Below are 15,263 nucleotides of genomic sequence, written 5' to 3'. Positions count from 1 at the left end.
GAGAAAGGAGTTCTGCCAAACTCCTTTTATGATACCAACATGTTGTTGATACCTCAACCAAGAAGAACCAAAACAGACAAATAAAACTATAGACCAATCTCACTAATGAATATTGATACTTAAATAAAATTTTAGCAATGAGACTACAGCAAGCTATTACTCGGATAATACACCATGAACAGGTAGGATTTATACCAGAAAGGCAGCTTCAACATTAGGAAAACACTCAACATATTAAACACATCAAAAGCAAAACCAACAGAAATCATATTTATTATTACATTTTATATATCATATCATAATATATTATATTTATTATTTATATTTCATACATTATTTATTATATTATTATATCAATAGATTCTGAACAAACCTTTGATAAGATACAACATCCAGCCCTATTAAAAACCCCAGAAAGTTTAAGAATAAATGGAGTTTTCCTTAAAATAATAAATAGTAACTATCTAAAACAATAACAAATATTATATGTAATGAGAATAAACTCAGAGCATTTCCAATAAAATCATGGGTGAATCAAAGATGCCCATTATCACCCTTACTATTCAATATAGTATTAGAAATGCTAGCAGTAGCAATAAGAGAAGAAAAGGAAATTGAAGGAATCAGAATTGGCAATGAGGAAAATATATCCTGGGGGGTGGGCGCAGAGCCAAGATGGCGACATGAAGGGATCGAGTCTTAGGAGCTCTCTGATAAAAACTCATAAACTAAGGACTCTAACTAAACTTTCGAGAGTCAGAACCTACAAAGGGACCCAGTGAGGCAGTTCTCCTATTCAAGGTAACCTGGAAAAGAGCAGAAAGGCTCTGCTCCCCCGGGGTGGGAGGGGTGGCCCTCCAGAGGGGTGGCCCACCAGAGCCAAAGAACTTCAGCCTCTTGGAGGCAGCCCCAGGGAGCTGGGAGCTGTGGCTCACAGCAGCGGGGGAGTCTCCTGAGCTGCACCCCGGGGAGCACTGGCACTAAGTGGGGGAACAGTGGGGAAGCTCTGCCAGAGCTAGCACGTGGAGCCCAGCCCTCAGGGCACACAGCCAGCAGCTTGGTATTTCCACAGCCCAAATCCAGGAAACAGAAGCAGGTGGAGCCAGTACGCAGGAGCCCCCAGGGCATGAGCCCATTGAGCTGAGGGAAGGGAGTGAAGAGAGACTGCAGAGCTCTGTCCTCTGCCTCTGGAACAGGACTCTGGGGCTCTGACCACATTCGGATCCTGATCCCAGTCTAGGTCCCCCCATAGAACAACAGGGCCCCCCCACCTCGGCCCCGTGACAGAGGGGGATGCTTATGTTCATTCACAGACCAGGAGGGAGGACAGAACCTCACACACTGAGACCCTTGTGGGAGTGTCCCAAAAGCTCAGGACGCACCCCCAAAAAACAGGTTTAGGCTGCGAAAATGAACAAGCAAAGAAACAAGAGGAAGACCATTGAGAAATATTTTGCAAATGAGCCCAAGAAGGATCAAAATACTCAGTCTGAAGATGAGGAAGCACAAGCTCCTACATCTAAAGACTCCAAGAAAAACAGAAATTAGGCTCAGGCTATGATAGAGCTCAAAAAAGACTTTGAAAATCAAATGAGGGAGTTGGAAGAAAAACTGGGAAAAGAAAGGAGAGAGATGCAGAAAAAACATGAAAATGAAGTCAGCAGCTTAGTCAAGGAAATCCAAAAAAATGCTGAAGAAAATAGCATGCTAAAAAACAGCTTAGGTCAAATGGATAAAACAGTTCAAAAAAGTTATTGAGGAGAAGAATGCTTTAAAAAGCAAAATTGGCCAGATGGAAAAAGAGATAAGAAAACTCTTTGAGGAGAATAAATCCTTCAGACAAAGAATAGAATTCAGGGAGATTGATGAATTTACCAGAAATCAGGAATCAATACTTCAAAACCAAAAAAATGAAAAATTAGAAGAAAATGTGAAATAACTCATTGAAAAAACAACTGATATGGAAAACAGACTTAGGAAAGATAATTTGAAAATTATTGGAATGCCAGAAAGTCATGATCAGGAAAAGAGCCTTGACATAATTTTCAAAGATTTACTACAGGAAAATTGCCCTGATATTCTAGAAGCAGAGGGCAAAATAGAAATGGAGAGAATCCACCGATCCCCCCAAGAAAGAGATCCCCAAAAAACAACCCCTAGGAATATTATAGCCAAGTTCCAGAACTCCCAAGTCAAAGAGAAAATATTACAAGCAGCCAGGACACAGTTCAAATATCGTGGAGCTGCAGTCAGTATCACTCAGGACTTAGCAGCATCTACATTGGAAGCTCGCAGGGCTTGGAATACAATATACCGGAAGGCAAAAGATCTTAGAATGCAAAAGAGCCTAGAATGCAGCCAAGAATGAACTACCCAGCAAGGCTGAATGTCCTCTTCCAGGGAAAATGATGGATTTTCAATGAACCAGGGGAATTTCAAAGGTTCCTTTTGGAATGGACAGAGCTGAAAGTTTGATCTTCAGATACAGGACTCAGGTGAAGCATGGAGATTGGAGGAGGGGGGGAAATATGAGGGACTTAATGAGGATGAACTGCATGTATAGAAAAATGATACTGATAATATTCATATGAACCATCTCAGTGAATAGAGCAGGTAGAGGGAGCTTTTATAGTTGAAGCACAGGAGAAAGCTGAATTTGAAGATAAAATATGGTGTAAAAATGGAGTCAATAGGAAAAGGGAAATGGAAAGGGAGAAAAGGAGAAAGAAAAAGGAGAGGGGGAATAGTCCAAGATATTTCACATAATAAGATTTTTTTATTACAATGAGCTATTGCAATGATATGGAAGGGGGGAGGTAAGGGGGGAATGAGGGAAACTTTGCTCTCATCAGAGATGGCTAGGAGAGGAAACAGCAAATATACTCAATGGGGTATAGACATCTGGAGTAAGAAGGAGGGGGGGCAGGGGGAAGGGGTGGGGATGTGAATAAAGGAGGAGAGGATGGACCATGGGGGGACAGTGTTCAGATATAACACATTTTCTTTTTTACTTCTTGCAAGCGGCTGGGATTGGATGGCCTGCCCAGGACCATAGGGCCAGGTGGATTCTGGGCCTAAGGGGTGGTATGGGGGCTCAGGGCTTCTTGGCCCCAGGACCAGGGATCTGTCTGCTGTGCCACTCAGCGACCCTTACAGCAGAGTCAGAGTGAAAGGAGAGAGAAAATATAGTACATGGTAGTGGAGAAATAAGAAAGGAGGGAGTGGCGATCAGCAATGGCAATGTTGGAAAAATATGGAAGTAACTTTTGTGATGGACTTATCATAAAGAATGTGATCCCCTCACGACAGAGTTGATGGTGTTGGAACAAAGACTGAAGGACATTTTTTGTTATTATTATTATTTGGGGGAGGATGCAGGGCAAGTGGGGCTGGGTGGCCTGCCTGGAGCCACATAGCAGAATGATCTTTGGGTGTCTGAGGCCGGATTCGGACCCAGGTGCTCCTGGCTCAAGGGCCAATGCTCTGTCTGCCACCCAGCCACCCCTACTATTATTACTATTTTATTTTATTTTGGGTCTTTTTTTTTCTTTCTTTTTTTTTGGTTGCAGGGCAGTGGGGATCTTGGTGGTTTGCATGTCACATGGCTGGGTGATTATTGGGTTTACAAGGCTGGATATGGACTAGGGTGCTCATGGCTCCAGGGCTGGTGCTTTGTCCATTGCGTCACCTGACCATACCTACTATTATTACTATTATTATTTTTTTAATTTTAATTTTTTTTCCTCTCCCCTTTACTTTTTCGCCCAAGCAAGTCTATCTATATTCATGGGGGGAGGGGTATTTTGTTTACTTGTAAATAAGTATATTTTATTAATGTAAAAAAAATTTGTACGAAATGAGAATAAAAAAACATTAGAAAATAAAAAAAAGAAAATATATCCCTAATTGGTACAATTAGGTGGCACAGTGGATAGAGTATGTACCCTGGAATCCAGAAGACAAGAGTTCAAACCTACCCTCAGACACTAGCTGTTCATTCCTGTGAGGTCTCATGTCATTGTTTGCCTTAGTTTCCTTAATTGTAAAATGGCAATTTTACAAAGCAGTGGCTCCAAGGCAAATGTCAAGAGATTAGAGTGTCTTTCTGAGCAGGAACAGTTTGTTGCTAATTTGGAGGGAAAACTGAGCCAACACACAGTTGGCAACAGTGGAGCAGAAAAAGAATGGGCAGTTTTCAGAAATCTCGTGTACAGCACTGCATTTGCTCTTTTGAGTCAGAACACTCACAAAAATCAAGACTGGTTTGATGAAAATGGTGGGGAAATGCTGAAGCTGCTAGATGAAAAATGAGAACTCCACTGGGTTTACCGGTAGGATAGTACATCCATTTCTAAGAAGATAGCATTTAATCCTATTAATAAAATAGAAGTAAAACTTAGATAAATGCTGGACTCTTGACTCAGTAAGAAGGCAGATGAAATTAGTTTTATTCAGAGAGTAAAAAACCAAAGTGCTTTTATGATGCCCTAAAGGCTATTTATGGGCCAAAGACTTTTGGAACATCTCAATTGCTTAATGCTGTTGGATTCACATTGATTAACAATAGAAACATGATTATAGAGATAGGCTAAACGCTTACATAGTATTCTTAACCATCATCAATCAATGCAGAAGTCATTGATCATTTATCTCCAACTGAAGTCAATCAGTCCCTAGCTGAAGTTCCAACTGAAGAAGAGGTTTTGAATGCCTTTAGGCTCCTTTCTTGTGGCAAAGCACCTGGTGCTAATTCTATTCCAGCTGAGATTCAAAAGGTGGGGGGTCCATTGCTCATGCAAAAGATGACTGAAATATTCCGGGTTATATGACATGAAGAGATTATCCCCCAAGAATTCAAGGATATCTCCTTTGTCCATCTCTGTAAAAGGAATAGATTGTTTTGTGACAATCACAGGAGTATTTCTCTTTTAGACATTGCTGGTAAGATTCTAATTATTTTTTAGTGGGTGTAAAAAGAAAAAAAATTCTTAAAAAAATACAAATTTGAGAACTCAAGAAAGTTAAAAATTCTTTAAAGGACACATGGGGGAACGGGTGGGATAGTCTCTTCCAGATAGTCCAGGTGCTGATTAGATAGAGAAGAAAAGGCAAGGTGTAAGATGTAAGAGAGTGACCCATGTGCCAAACTCCCCTTAAATGCCCCTCCAGGATAAGTGGTTTTTGGAGGTAGTCGGCTGGTATTGGAGAGGTTGCTATAGAAGGAGTGGCTGTAGGAGTGGCAACTACATGATTTAAGGTGATATTCTATTGTAACTGTGTAGTTTAGTTTGACTCTCAGGTGAGTGTGTGTAGGGTCAGTAATGGTCAAAAGGAAACATTTTAACAGTGCAGAAAAGATTATAAAAATCAGTTCTCAATATATGTATATATATATTATATATAGCTATAAGATTTAAATATTTTAACAATGCAGAAAAGATTACAAAAATTTGTTTCCAATTACAATCTTTCTCTGTGCCCATAATTCCCTGCAACATCATCAACTGAATAATTTTGTTGGTGTTCAGTAATTTCATTCATGTTCAACTCTTCTTGACCCCATTTGTGTTCTTCTTGGAAAAGACACCAAAGTGATTTGCCATTTTACAATTAAGGAAACTAAGGCAAACAGGGACATGAGACTCTCACAGGAGTGCACAGCTAATGTCTGATGGTAGGTTTGAACTCTTGTCTTTCAGATTCCAGGGCACATGCTCTATCCACTGTGCCATCTAGTTGTACCAATTAGGGATATATTTTCACCAAGGTTGAGAATAAGGCAGAATAAATTGCTTCAGGTAATATTATTCACTGGGGTTGTTGATCAAAGCCTCAAAGTTTATGCTTATTCCTGGTTGGAATGAGTATGAATTCTTTTGCAAATGAAAATTATTTGATTAATTGATATTCAATAATAAATATTCATAGAAGAACCCCCCCCATTCCCCCCCTCAATTCCATATCAAAGTTAAGTGAAAGAATGCTGATTTTTGGAGTCAGAGGTTTGGGGCTAAATCCTAGGTCTCTCATTTACTCCTAGAGTGATATTGGGCAAATCACTTCCCATCATATGTTAATTAAGGAGGTAGTATGAGAGGGTTTCTGAGTTTCTTCTAACTCTAAATTTATGAATATTTGATTTTAGAGGTGTGATTAGGTGGCACAGTGGATAGAATGCCAGGCCTGCAGTCAGGTGGATACAGGTCTCAGACAGTTATTAATTGTAAGAGCTTGGGTAAGTTACTCAACCCTATCCACCTCAGTTTCCCCATCTATAAAATAAATTGGAGAAGGAATTGACAAACCTCACCTGTTTCTCTACCAAGAAAATCCCCAATGGGATCACGAAGATTTGGACACAAGAACAGTATGATTATAGTTATATTATTGGAGGGGACAGGGATTTGAGCAATGATTTAGTTTAACTCTTCTTTCACAGATTGCAAACTGAGGCTGGGGAGAGATTAAATGATTGAGGTGAAGTCATTATAGAATAGGGAATAATCTAACCCTTCCTGAAGTCTCCCCCAGGGCTCTAGTTGCCTCAAATGGAAACAGGACTTTGCTCAACACTTTTCACATCAACAAGTAACCTTTGCTATTTTTTCACCCTAGTGTAAGATTCTTTATGCTGGAAATATATTTTAGATTTAAATACATCCCTACTTCCCTCACTCCAATTTCCAAAATATATTTAGTGCCTGGGGAACTAAGTTTCTAAGGTGTATGTGGCAATAACTCCTGCTGATCTTATGTTTCTGTGTATGAAGGCCTTTCAGAATCAAAGCTTCCTTCATTCATCCATGATATGACTTTAAGAGAATACACAGACTCTGGAAGAGTCAGCATGGTTCAGTGGATAGCAAGTTGGTTTGGGAGGAAGGCATGCAATTCTCACCTCTAATGTAAATCAGCTGTGTGACCCTGAGCAAGTTACTTAATGTCTGCCCTAAGCAATCTTTTAAGATGAAAAGGTACAATCTACCATCTGTAGAGGGAGTCTCTTTATCTGAGAGTTCCCTATATATAAGAAATCACAGATTTAGTCCATTTCCCTATGAATTCAAAAGGGGAGGATGAATTGGAAGGCAAAGTAGGAGAATAGTTTAAGGAATTTGATACTAGGGGCAGAAAATTCTCAAAACATCATAGATTTTACAACTGAAAAACAGTTGAGAAAACTGAAGTCCAGAAAGAGACAACCTAAGGTCACCCAAGTAGTAAATGGCAAAGCTGGCATCTAAACTCAGGTTTCATTGACTCTCAATTCAATGCTTCTTCCATTGTACCATACTTCTGCTTTGTCTACTGTTGCCATGCTGCATGACTCCCTGACCAGAAGCCTGGAATTCAAATCCCTGTTTTCAGATTTTAGGACAACTCTTAGAAGAAAATGTGGCTAGGTTTCTGACTAATCTGATTGTATGCATCCCTTAAGGGAGGGTGCCTTTCAAAAGATTAACGTTATTATTCACTCAAAAATCAAATGTTTTAATGCCTTATGGAAAGCATTGTGCTAACTTTGTTAAGTCTGACTCCCCCTGATCTTGCATAGAGCATTCTTGGCAAAGACATTGGAGCAATCTGAATCTCATATTACAGATGAGGAAACTGAGGCAAGCAAGGTCAAGTGTCTTTTTTCAGGGTCACACAGCTTCTGAGACTCTCAGACCAGATTTGAACTGAAGAAGTTGAATTCCTCAACTCCAGTTCAGGAAATCTATGCATGATGGTGTCCCCAGTGGTATTTTGGGCACAGACAGTGATCTAGGCAGAGAAATGAAGACACAATATCATAACATCATTGATTTAGAGCTGGAAGTATTGTGGATGAGATTGGTATTACAAAATAAAGACTGAGAGGCCATGAATAGTGAATGAATTCACATCCATTTCCTTTATTATAGATGGCTGCAATGTGTGCAGATTAAAACCTTTTTTTCTTGTAAAAAGGCAGTAAGCAATTTGAGCACAGGCTAGTTGGCAGCATGTGGCCTAAGAAAAAGATAGAGAGAGATAGCCATACTTGCAAGGTGAAATTAGGGTGAAGAAGAACAAAAAAGAGCTGCTAGTAAGATTCTTGCCAGAGTCCTTCTCAATAGGCTGATCCTTCACATGGACAATGGTCATCTCCCTGAGAGCCAGTGTGGCTTCAGAAAGGTTGAGGAACAGTTGATAAGTGTTTGCTGCCCAACAACTGTATGAAAAATGCCGAAACAGAACAGAAGTCTGTATACAACATTTGTATATCTGATCAAGATTTTGATATCATCAGTCATGAGGGTTTATGGAATAGTATGTCAAAATTCAGTTGCCCAGAGAAGTCCATCAGTATTGTACATCAATTCCATGATGGCATGCTTGCTTGGGTTCTAGATAGCCGATGATGCTCTTGAAACCCAGTCACCAGTGGAGTAAAAAAAGAATGAGTCCTTGCTCCCATACTTTTCAGTCATGTTATCAAACACCTTCACTGAAGTTGAATATGGCCTCAAGGTCAGCTACTGCACTGATGGCAAATTCGTCAACTTGAAAAAGTGACAAGACAAGACCAAAGTAGAAGGAGCATTTGTGGATGATCTTCTGTTTGTACATGATGGTGCACTCCATGTAGCCTCTGAGGCTGTGATGTATCAAAAGATGGATCCATTCTCTACTGCTTGTGCTAATTTTGGTCTAACAATTAACATCATCAAAACCCAGGTGCTCAATCACCCAGCACCACACCATCCATCTGTGGAACCATCGATTACAGCAAATGGAGAAGTTTTGAGTTCTGTAGACAAGTTCACTTACCTTGGCAGTGTACTTTCCAGGGAGCTATACATTGACAATGAGTTTGACTCATGTATTGCCAAAGCTAGCTCAGTATTTGGGAAGTTCCAAAGAAAGTGTGGGAGAGAAGCAATTGTACTGACCTCATGTTAGGCATCTGTGAAACCTGGACAGTCTACCAGCATCATGTCAGGAAACTAAATTACTTCTATTTAAATTGTTTTAGGAAGATTCTGAAGATCACCTGGCAGGAGAAGATCATGAGGTCTTAACTTGAACTAAATTTCATTGCATTCCAACATTACTACAGAGAGTGCATCTAAGATGGACTAGGCATGTTAGAAAGCTAAATGTATGCTTGCCAAAAAAGATTATTTTATGGAGATCTTACAAAAGGCAAGCTCTCACAAGGGAGTGAGAAGAAGTAATACTGAGACACCCTGAAGTTTTCCCTTAAGAATTTTAGAATTTTGGGGCAGCTAGGTGGTGTAGTAGATAAGGCACTGGCCCTGGAGTCAGGAGTACCTGGGTTCAAATCAGGTCTCAGACACTTAATAATTATCTAGCTGTGTGGCCTTGGGAAAGCCACTTAACCCCATTGCCTTGAAAAATAAAAAAAAAGAATTTTAGAATTTATTGTATAGCAGGGGAGACACTGGCATAGAACCAGGGTGTGCTCTCATCAGTGAGGGGGGTTGTCCTCTATGAGGAAGGCAGACTTCATTCTATTAACATTCCAACTTTATTTGTGAATTTCCTTCCACCTTATTTTTACTCACCATTTTCCTTCTCAGAAAAGATTATGGTTAAAATTATGTATCCAGTCAAATCAAGAAATTCTAGAAATCTCCAGGAAATTTTAATTTAAATAATGTATTTATGGTGCCAATGATCATCATTGTTGTCTTTTAAAGAAATATAAGCAGATGAGACAATGAATCTATCATTTGAGGTAGATAAAATTAAGTTTAAATTCTGACTTGTTATAAACTCTTTGGTTTTTGCAACCTCAAGATATACATATATATATATATGTATATATGTGTGTGTTTATGTATGTGTCTATATATGCATATATTTATGTGTCCACACAGAATAGACACATAGATGTAGATACATGATGTATACACATATATATTCATGCATATTTACAGAGAAGTGAGAAAGAGAAAGGCCTGAAAATCAAAACATAAATTTCTTAAAGTCTTACAGTTATATAAAATACAAATTTTGAGATATGTACATTAAAATCATAGTTTTTCTAAATCACTATATTTGTCTAGTACGTCCAGTACTTCCCAATATCCAAAAGTTATACTTCTTAAAATATGTTGTATTCAATAATATTATATACAATCCAATGAAGTGTGCAAATATTGTGACTTCATGAAATGGTTTATGGTACTACATATTGGTGCTCTATCATTTAAGAGATTAAAAACAATTAGAAGAGAGAAAATATAGATTTTTTTATGTTAACAGCTCATATCCATCTCTCCATTGGGATCTGCTAAACATAATAGTCTTAAATTGATTATGCTCTTCAAAGAAGCTATCTTTTTTTTAGGATTAAATCAGTGAATCAGCAAACAATGATTAATGACTATCTATGTATCAGACATTGACCAACTAGGTGGAACAGGGGATAGAGGCAGGAAAACTCATCTTCCTGAGTTCAAATCTAGCTCAGATAATTACCAGCAGTATTGCTCCTCAGCAAATCACTTAACCTTGTTCAGCCAGTTTCCTCATCTGTAACATAAGCTGGAGAACGAAATGGTAAACCACTCCAGTATCTTTGCCATGAAAATATTTTTAAACTTACTCCGTGTCTGATATCATGCAAAGAACTGCAGTTACAAAAAAAGGGTAAAAGACAAGGGAAAAATAAAACATGGAAAGAACTTTGTATAATAAGTTTTATTCAGAACAGATTAGAGACAAGTGCAGATATCAGAATTAAGGGAGGGTTTAAGAAAGTTTTCCTATAGAAGGAGAGATCTTTCACTAGAACTTGAAAAAATCCAGGAAAATCAGAAAGAGAAGATGAGGAAGGAGAACATTCCAGGCATGGACAGTCAATGAAACTGTCTGAAGCAGGGAGATAGATTTTCTAGTTTGATAAATAGTAAGTGTTATTGGATCACAAAGTAGATGGGGAGGGGATGTTGTAAGGTATAAGAAAGTTAGAAAGGTCGAGGGAGAAGTTAGAAAAAGACTTTGAACACCAAATAGGTAATTTTTAAATTTGATCTTGGAGGTGTTAGGCAGTCATTAATGTATTTGATTTTGGGGGGGGGCGGTTCAGACCTTTGTTTTAGGAGGATCACTTTGACAGCAAAGGATGGATTGGAATAGGGAGAGATATGTGGTAATTAGATGACATAGTGGATAGAGTAGAGGAGTCGGGAAGTAACATCTTGCTGAATTCAAAGTCTAACCTCAAACACATATTAGGTTTTTGAAACTGATCAATTAATTTAATCTCATTTGTCTCAGTTTCCTTAACTATAAAATGTGATGCAGAAAAGAATTGGCAAAATACTACATTACCTTTTCCAAGAAAACCCAAATGAGATCACAAAGAGTTAGACAAGACAGAAAAATAACTGTGACAGGGAGACTAAATAAGAGATTATTGTATTAGACCAGGTGTAAAATTATAAGTGTGTATACTATGATAAGTGGTGACATTGTCAGAAAAAAGGGAGAATATATAAAAAATACTGTGAAGGCAAATCAACAGGACTTTGAAATATATAGAATTTGAGAGGAGGCAAAAGAGAATATGGAATGAGTATGATACTTAGGTTACAATCCTCAGAACTGGAAGGAAGAGGGTGATTCCCTTAACAGTAATAGAAAAGCAAAAGAGAAATTAGAAGGAACTTTAGAGGTAAAGATAAAGAAGCAGCTTTGAAATTTTAGTTTTAGATGACTATGAGATATTCATTTGAGATATCTTTAGGCAGTTAAACATGTGAGACTGGAGGTGAGCAAAGAGGCAACATATTCTATATGCAGGGTAAATTCAAATAAAGAGTGTATGACAACTAGGTAATAAACATGGATAAATGAGAGAATGATTTCAATAAGAATAGTAACTTTGGGAAGGAGGAAGAATTTGGTGGGGAAGGCAGGTTCTGGTTTAAACATTTCTAGTTTGGGAAATCTAGAGAACAATCAGTTCAATATTAAATGCTAGAGAATATGGTAAATTATTTATTTTTGATGAGAAGACTTCTTCAGGGATCCTGTCTTTGATCAGCATTTGAAGAGAAAAAAATGAATATGTTATCTTGAACATTGGAATTCTTTGTTATGTCTTTCCTGATAATTTGTGTGCTGACTTCTGATTCAGTTTGTTACCAGAGTAAGAAATTGATAAGAAAAAGGTAGAAAAGTCATTGAGGGAACTAGTTTGCTTTTTTCCTTTGGTAAGTGAAAAGATTTTCAGTTAGTTTCCATGTGACTAATGGAATCAAAGCACAAAAATATTATGAAGAGAAAAGATTATCTTAGTCATTAATAATTCAATTAACAGTGTTTATTATGATTCTTTTTTGTCTTAGGTATGTTTGGATGAACCATTGTTACATGATTAATCTGTGGAATTTTCTTCCCCAATAGAGTCAAAAGAAGTTGCCAGTGTTTAAGAAATTATACTTAATTTCTTAAAGTTTAAGTGCCTTAATGAAATAAATATATGATACACTGTGACACTTTATTTGAGTATCTGGCTGTGTCTGGAAAGGTTCCCAGGACCTTCTGGAAACCAGATTTTTGATATTGAAGGTCTTACATTCATTAAACAATTGTAAATATAGGAAACTCAATCATTGACTAACCCTATGTTCTAATGTATCACCATCATTATTCAACATCTGTTCTTTGTGACATTCTGTTGCATTGCTTTACTTAGTTCTGAGTAACTGTTAATGGGCATTAGCTTTAAATAGATTAATACAAAAATATTTTTTTCCATCAGGGATGGACCTACTCTTTGCTTATTCTATGACAACTAGACAACTTAAAAGTTGACTGGAAAAGTTACCATTAACACTATTTTGCCAGATCCCAATTATTTTTGCTTTCTATTTGGCAATTAATCCATGCTGACCCTTGAAACAAACTTTTTGCTAATCTCATTTTGTGTATGTGTGTGTGTGTGTGTGTGTGTGTGTGTGTGTGTGTGTATGTGTGTGTATTCAGTCTATGCCCTGCATAGCTTACTTTTTCCTAATGGTAGGAATGGTAGAAACTCAAATTCTCAAGCAAACATATGGTTTATGGAGAGAAATGTGAGGGAATATAAATTAACTACCCATATCTGTTGACAAGAGCTGCTTAAGCTTTGTGACAAAAAAATGGAGAAATTAGCACAGGTGGCTTTCTACTTACCACCCTAGGGTGGGCTCCATATCCTATCAAATTTCCCATCTTATTCCAGTTTAATCCTGCTCTGAAAGAACTGGTTTAATTATGGTGATGCCTGACAAGGTTATCTACTGAAGCCTCTTGAGTTCACCATAGCAAGCATTCAGAGAATATAAAATTGTAGTTGGAAGGAATCTTAGATCCCATATAATCTAATGGATATCCCAAAATGTATCCAAATATAACATTCCCAACAGCAGGTAATCTTACCTTTATGTAAACCTTCAAGGAGAGGAAATTCTCTCTTCTCTTGGTAGACCAATCAACTTTTGAACTGCTGTCTCCATTAGGAGATTTTTCATTATATCATACTTAAATTTCTGCCCTATAATAGCTGATCATTGCTTCTTACTTTGCCCCATTGGGCCAAATTCTTATCTTCCTTTGTCTTGGCATATCTTCATATATTTGAATGGATCTTTCATTTATTTCTTGAATCTATTCTTTTTTGTTGATATTTTATTTTTCCAAATACATGTTACAAAAGTTTTTCAACATTCATTTATATGCCTATATGTTTTTAAGTTACAAAATTTCCTTCCACCCTCCTTGCCTACCCTGCTCCCTTCAGCAGTGATTAGTCAGATTAATATTGCACATACAAATTTGTGTTAAACAAGATTACAGATTAGTCATTTTCTGTATGAGGAATTAGGATTAAGGGAAAGAAATACTCAAGATATTTTTTAAAAAGTGAATGTAGTATTCATTAGATACTTTTTATTTTGTTTTTCTTTCTCTTGATAGGGATAGTGTTGTCCTTAGTCAATCTAATATGTTTTCCTAGCTCTCTGAACTGCTGAGAGCAGCTGCATCTGTCAGGGTTGATCATCTCACAATTTTCACTCAGAATCCTGTAATTCATTTCATGTTCTTTAGATTCTGACCATTTATGGTTTCTTATAGAACAATAGCATTCCATAATATTGAGTCTATACTTCTTTAGGCAAAACATCCTATTTCACATTGAGCTTTCAATCTGCTAAATCTTCATTTTCCCCCCCTATAACTGTTATCCATCCATGCCTTCCTTCCCAAACTTACTTGGGAAATTAATTTATTTTTAAACTGTAAGTGTCAGATTTATGCATTTATCCAAAGGTGTACTGGAGCCAACTCATACCAGCTCCCAAGAGTTGGTTTTTAATTTTTAGTGTGAATATATCCATATATATATATATTTATATAAATACATATCTCAGAAATTAGAAATGCTATATATCTGAACTTGATTTATTGTTATGCTCATTGTCTAGACTTATGAATGTGATAGATAAAATGTTAATAATTCAAACCAAACTTAAAAATGTGTCATGCATACATTTGTGATATTTCCAGTTATTACACATTTACCAGCTTACTATTGCACTTATTCATATTGAATTTCATTTTATTATGTTTATCTAATTTATTATGTCATTTATTACATTTTCTATTTTAGTTATCCCTCTTTTCTTTCTGCTATCTGCTTATTGGATGAAAATGTCATCTATAATTTTATCCAACTCTTTGCTAAAAACATTAAATAATACTGTCGAAAAAAGATTCCTAAGGAACTCCACGGAGACTTCATGCCAAGTTGACAGTGAACCACTAAAATCTACCTGTCTGACTTGACTGTCTAATATCATCTGAGTCTATCTACCTATCTATCTAGCTATCTACCAGAAGTTAGAAGAACTTTCTGAAATGTTTGTTAAAAAAATCTTACAAATTTTTTAACATTTATTATAAATTTAACAAAGATGAATAACTAAACAGAGGACGTAATGTATGACATAATAAATTAGATATGTCTACCACTAACTGCCAGCTTAGCACCCCTTTCCAAAAGGGAATTAAGTCTATCATGACGTATTTAATGAAGCCAGGATGCCTCTTTTAAATCACAGACACCTTTTCCAGATGTTCATTAGCAAAGTATTCTAAGATTTTCTCAGGATTTAGTCAAGCTTGCAGAATTTATTCCCTTGACTTTTTCTTTAATTGGGACATTTGTCTCCCTCTCTTCTCTAGTTCTTCAGTGTCTTTCAGATTTCACTGACAGTAGT

This window comes from Macrotis lagotis, chromosome X (genome assembly GCF_037893015.1).
Source record: "Macrotis lagotis isolate mMagLag1 chromosome X, bilby.v1.9.chrom.fasta, whole genome shotgun sequence".
Taxonomy (NCBI): Eukaryota; Metazoa; Chordata; class Mammalia; order Peramelemorphia; family Peramelidae; genus Macrotis; species Macrotis lagotis.
The sequence above is the reverse complement of the archived record's forward strand: the minus strand, read 5'-3'. Positions refer to the sequence as shown.